This window comes from Antechinus flavipes, chromosome 4, assembly GCF_016432865.1.
Source record: "Antechinus flavipes isolate AdamAnt ecotype Samford, QLD, Australia chromosome 4, AdamAnt_v2, whole genome shotgun sequence".
NCBI classification, from domain to species: domain Eukaryota; kingdom Metazoa; phylum Chordata; class Mammalia; order Dasyuromorphia; family Dasyuridae; genus Antechinus; species Antechinus flavipes.
In genome coordinates this window covers 378,935,165-378,941,799 of record NC_067401.1, presented here as the reverse complement: position 1 = coordinate 378,941,799, position 6,635 = coordinate 378,935,165, and the positions used below count along the sequence as shown (strand labels likewise).

Genomic DNA, 6,635 nt, shown 5'->3' with positions numbered 1-6,635 from the left:
ATCCTCTGATATTTAAATCATTCTCTTTTGAAGCACTTACCAAAAATCTAGGATATTAACAAACTAAAATGGGAGAGGTATGGCAGGGACGGGTGCTAGTGTTTGAATGGGAACTAATTTTATATGTGGTCATGTTTTTACTTTGGAACTTTTTCTACTTATACTATCCATAAGGAGGTAGCATGATTTCATTGTTGTTCTTTGTCCTTTGTATTTAAAGAAGACCAGGACATCAGGGAGGTGATGCTATGATGTGCATGTAAAATGAATTTCAGTGAGGGAGGCTGTGCAAGGTCCCCTGCCTCACTTTCCCCTCCAGAGCCAGCTGTTCTGATGGCCAGATATAGAAGATTGGCACTCTCCTTGATGAAGATGGAAGAGGTTCTTGAAGCCTTTACAACACATATATGGTTAAGGCATTGTCACATACTGTACATCTAACCAGCGTGATTTCACAGCTAGAGACAGGTCTCAGAACTAGGAAAACGTGGATTTAAGTCCCACCACCGACACACAGCATCAAGTCATCTTAACTTCTGAGAGCCTAAAGCCCTTCTTTAAGAACTATGCACTTTGAAGGACATATCACCTTCCAAAATCTACAAAAAAAACAAGGGGGGAGGAATGGGAAGATGGGGAAGCAAAGGATTAGGGAAAAAGACAAGGGAGGGATCCATAGGTGGGGGGAGGTTAAGTAATAGCAAGGCAAATTATGGAGCAGAATTTAATTAAAAAGTCAGGGATAGGAACAACAGGTGTGTTATGGAGTGTGTGTGTGTGTGTGTGTGTGTGTGTGTGTGTGTGTGTATGCGTACATCTACATATGATATATATTTTATATTTAACTGCTGCTGCTTGCTTGGGGATGATGGGGAGGATAAAAGGGGGAAAAAAGAATGAAGTAAATAAAATGGATAGTAGAGAACCAAAGAACAGTTTACAAGAAAGTAAAGAAAAAATGAACATTCATTAACATAATTTCTTCTACTAATACACACACACACACACACACACACACACATATACTTCCTTGATCTGGTAATTTGTTGTTATATATTTTAATCCTCCCTGATGTTCTGCTGGGCACATGACAATATTCTCTTTTCTTTTGCTTTACTTTGTTTTGTATTTCTTTTCTTTTTTTCTTACTCTTTTTTTCAAATGAAATAAATTAAAAAGAAAAAGAACTATGAGCTGCTTGATAAAGGGAATTTCCTCAGAGAGAGTATTTCCCTGAACCTAATAATATACAAACCAAATCCAGACCAAAAAAAAAATGAAAACTTGAAATGACAAGGACTGAAATAATGAATATTTGGATAATGAGATCTACCTGCGTATAGTTAGACATCAAACCATGTGCCAATGACTGTAAGAACTGAAAGCAAAGAGAGGCTTTTGGGGACTGGTGTAATTAGAAGGAACTAGACTTTGAAGAATGGATCAGATTTGAAAAAAAAAAGTGGAAATTAGAAAGAAAGAACATTCTGGGTAAGAAGACAAAGACAGAGAGAGAAAAAAAAAAGTATTCATGGTAGTTTTCCTGGCACAGGCAGGAAATCAGCCTGATTGAAATAGAAACTGAGTGATGGGTCTTAGTAGAAGATTCAGTTGGATAAGCAAGTTGGCACCATATTAAGGAAGACCTTGAAAGGGACACGAGGAAATGTAGATATAATATGGCAAGCAAAGGAGCACTATTTTGTGATTTCCTCATTTTATGGTTCCAGAAATGAAGATGTGGCCCTCTCCCCCTCATCTCAAATAAAACTCCTCTGGTCATAACCTCCCTTGGGGCCAGAGGGGAATTGTTGGAACTCTATACAGTCAGATAGTTTTGACTTTTCTTTTTAGCTAATCATAACACAGATTGTGCTTTTGGATTCTGAAATGTCAAAGTAACTATCTGGAGACCTGGTGCCGACAAGGTAATTATCCCTTCATGACACCCTTCCATATGCCAACTCCTGGAAGGAGAAAAGAGAGAAGTAGAAAAAGAAGGAGAGAAATAGTCTGCTAATTCTGTCATCTACCATTTCATAAAAGGACTGTCTTTAGCTTTTACACTCTTAGACGGTATGAGCTAAATTCTCCCTCATAAAATTTGAACAAGCCTCTCTCTGTCTGCCCTTCCTCCAGCCTCATCTACAAGGACCATCCAAATGTGTCCAGCTAGATTTTGACAGGAGCTCCTATTGTAATATTTACATTGTCATTTCAGCCTGGAACAGTCATGATAGCTTTTAGGACTGATTTTTTCTTTATTCTTAGATTCAGGGCTGGTGGGAGGAGGGATGGAACCTTGGTTGAATTTTTATCCAGAAACACTATCTCTGGGGAATGCTGTCTGTCCCATTATACTAACAGCCTGTGCAAAAAAAGGAGGGTTTAATAGAGACAGGGAGCACCTGAAGATGCCTGGGGAAAAAAACCCTAAAGATACCTATAGGTGAGAAAGGATAATGTGCCACTAGCTGGTTCCAACATATTCTAGCCTAGTTCTATGGCTAGTGTTTGGAAATCAAAATTCCCCAAAGGGAGGCTAAGCTGGATCTTGGCCAGAACAGTGCCCAAATGGTCTTTAGTTTTATATCTTGTGTGTTAGTTGAGATTAAATGTATTCAAAGGTCCCTTCTAATTCTCAAATTTGTGACAGATTAAGTTCAGTCTTATTAATAGCAATATAAAGGAGATTCTCGGCTCATCTACTAATTGAACTTGACTAGCAGGTTAAGTCTCCAGTAGTCAACTACTGGTTCTTCCACTAGGTTTCTAAAGAGTTATCCTGAAGTTTTGTGATCTCGAGAGAAAGTTAGGTGCCACTGTGGATAGAGTACTAGGTTTCAGGTCTGGAAGTTCAAATCTGGCTTTATATACTTCCCATCCTTATGAGCCTGGGTAAGTCATTTAACCAATTTCTCTTTCAGTTTCCTCATCTGTAAAATGGTGACAATTATAGAACCTATGCCCCAATGTTGTTTCTGATAAACAAATGAGATAATATTTGTAAAGTGTCTGGCATACAATAGGTACTTAATAAATGTCTGTTTCCTTCCTTCTTAAATGATCTCTTACAAGCCTCTATATCATTTAACCAGTTGATGTCTTTCACCAAATCAATACCAATAAGCTGTTTTTCTTTCTTTTGTTTGCCACAGGCATATTTACAAAGAAAGCATAGCAAAAATCAAGGCATAATAGCACTTTTCTTCAAACTAAGCATGTATTCTCCCCTTACTATAACCTTAAGATTAGACTTAAACATAAAATAGGTACTATGTCACCTCTCCACCTCACCATTAAGACATGGAGGGGGGTACTTTCTCTCCTAATGTGAATCTACATCAAATTTTCTTCTGAGTTTGGTTTAGCAAGTAGATGGGTCATTCCCTTCCTTCTGGGTTTGCTCCTTACTGGGAGGGGTCAAACAGGACCGTTAGCTACTTCATAGTCTCCTTTTGTTGTTGTTATTATTATATAACTCAGCTGTTGTAATTATTATCATATTTTATTCCCAGCCCTAATTATTAGACTTCTCAAGTCTCTTCCAAATTTTCAAAGCTCATAAAATTACCTTACCTGTTTCATGTTCAGACATTCATTCACATAAGAAAAGAATAAATGCAAAAGACAAAAGAAATAGTTGTGTATTCATAGACATGTGGCAGCTGGGTAGAAGATGCTAGAATGCATCCAAAAACTCCCAGCTGTTCTTTTTCCTCACTTGTTCCTTCTCTTGACCTTTTACATGTATATTCATTTTTAGCCCAGTAGTCAACTAAAAGAGTCCTTGTCACTGTGCTGTAAAGTGGCAGGAAATCGTTAGAGGATACTTGTACATTTGTCTGAAATGGAAGGAAGGAAACCTCCCCCATCCCTCAATTATTATGCCTTGAAACAGGATCACCCTATCTTTAGATGGGTTGGCATTAGTAAAAGAATATTGTATATATTTTAAATTCTTGGTCCTTCTTGATCAGAATTCTCTTTCTTCTGTTATAGTAACATAGTTTATACCTGTACAGATAAATCTAAGAACATTTGAAATTAAACATTTCAAAAAATTATTTCAAACACTAAATATTTGTTGTATAAAAGATAAAGATATGAATGAATTTGAAGCTTGGCCTCTAATACTTCCCTTTTTAAAAATTTATTTTATTTTTATTACACATTTATGATTCATGTTGGGAGGAAAAAAATCAGAACAAAAGGGAAAAACAATGGAAGAGAGGGAAAAAAAACAGGGGAAAAGTGAACATAGCATGTATTGATTTACATTCAATCTCTATAATTCTTTTTATGAATGCAGATAGAATTTTCTATCCAAAGTTTATTGAGATTGCCTTGGATCACTGAACCAATGAAAAGAACCAAGTCTTTTGTAGTTGATCATTGCACATTCTTGTTGTTACTGTGTACAATGTATTCCTGATTCTGCCTGATTTACTTAGCACTAGTTCATATAAATCTTTCCAGGCCTTTCTAAAATAAGCTTGTTCATCATTTTTATAGAATAATAATATTCCATTATCTTCATATACCACAACTTATTCAGCCATTCCCCAAATGATGGTCATCTTCTTATTTTCCAATTTGTTACTATCACAAAAAGAATTTTTTTTTTTGCCCATGTGAGTCCTTTTCCCTCCTTAATATTTTCCTTGGGATACAGGCCTAGTTATGGCAATGCTAGGTCAAAGGGTGTGTACAGTTTTATAGCTCTTTGGGCATATTCCAAATTGCTCTCCAGAATGGTTGAATCATTTTGTAGTTCAACCACCGATGCATTAGTGTTGCGGTTTTTCCACATTCTCTCCAACCTTTAGCATTATCTTTTCCTGTCAATTTAGCTATTCTGAGGGGTGTGAGAGCCTCTAATACTTTCAATGGAAATAACCTCTATGTTTATCCTCTGCTTTTCCAGAAATTTTCTCATTTTCCCAAGCACCGTTTGTTTTTTTCATAAATATATACATCCCCAGGTCTAATATGCTATATTTCTATTGTGCTTTAAGCTTTAAACACTTTTCTAAGTGTTTTTCTCATAGCAGCTGTGTGAGGAAGATAGTACAGGGTATTGCTTCTATTTTTCTGATAAAGAAATTGCTTTTCAGAGAGGTTGTTCTCTCTTCAGGCTCACACAGCTATCAGAGCCTGGATTCAAATTCATGTGTTGAATCTATTATACAGACTATAGGTTCTATACTATTTCTATGGTACCGCTTTGAATTCCTCTGAAGGCATTCTTTCTATAGTCTGGGGAATCTTCTTGTAGATTTCAAGGGGTTCTTTACATGAGATGTACAGCAGACCCCATTTCCACATACTTCTATTTTTTTTCTACAAGGCTGGAAGGAATAGATGATAGGTGAGTGAAAAAGAGAAAAGTCAGAAGAAAAAGAGGGGCAATTGAAGGAATAGTATTAAAAGGAGCGAAGTCAGAAAGAAGAGGAGGAAGGATAGAAGAAAGAAAAAAGAAGCAAGAGAACTTTCTATTTCTTATTAGATTTGAGTGCTGGTGTTTATTTAAGTGGTCCCTTTGGATGGTTAGGGATGTTGAACATTTCACTTTAGGTTTGTTTATATTTATAAACCATAAAGTCGAGCCCAGATTTCTGCAAGAAAAGCACTTTTAGAAGCGACCAGATCTTATCTTTCATTTTCTATAGATCAGTTGTGCGAACTCTTGAAGTATTTATAGTTTTAATACATAACCATAAATGCCCCCTAAACAAGGAATATTGCACCTTTTCGATTATTATTATTGCTTTATTGCTCATCATGGTCATAAATTAGCAACATCCCCTGGCATTGCTGAACAAGCCCTGAATTAGGTTATGTGGTGAGTACACAAGAACCTATTAAAGCTTGACTATTTCTTAAAAGTCTTTATAGTTTTCCAGTGTGCACCTGTAAGTGTTTCAATTAAAGAACAACTCGATTGCTCAATAATTGCCCTCCTATCTGAGAGGGGCTGGTAGCAACAGGAATGAAAAGCAAGACTAAAAGGTGGAAAATTGGAATATAAAACACTGAAAATGAAGTTGCTATAAAAAGAAAATCATGGGCTCAAATTATGCTTATTAAAGCCATTATATGGTTTAACTTTTTCAGTGGTGGCTGTTAGGACTTGGTTTTGGGTCCTATTGGAGAAAGCTGGCCAACAATGGGAATCTTTAGTCACATCTTCTGTTTTGGAAGGGGTCCCTTATACTAGTCTGATCATTTGGAACCTAACAATGAAGATGATCATGATGATGGTGGTGCTGGTAGAGCTGATGGTGATAATGATGATAATGGGGATGATAATGATGATGATGATGCCTCTGGGAACAGCAGACCACCAAGGTGAATAAAGAGGAATGAATTGGTGTAGTTCAGAAACTGAATAGGTCAAAGCTCCCATGCCCATAACTAAGAAGATCATACCTATGTCTTTCAGCATGAGTAAAATGATGAAAGGCTTTTTTTGTTGTTGTTTTGATAGGTAACAAGGTTTTATGGATAGGGCATTAAACTTGAAGTAAGGGAGTTGCTGTTTTTTTTGTGTATTTTCAGTTGTGTTTGACTTTTTTGGGACTCCATTTGGCAAAGATATTGGGAATGGCTTGCCAATTCTTTCTCCAGTTCAT

At 36.6% G+C, this 6,635-nt stretch overlaps 1 non-coding gene across 1 annotated transcript; it reads left to right on the top strand.

The window, feature by feature from the left end:
* Positions 1-327: 327 nt before the first annotated feature.
* On the top strand, positions 328-453 carry LOC127563678 (U6atac minor spliceosomal RNA). Its single transcript, XR_007954115.1, has one exon. It is a non-coding gene; the product is annotated as a U6atac minor spliceosomal RNA (small nuclear RNA).
* The last annotated feature ends 6,182 nt before the right edge of the window (positions 454-6,635 follow it).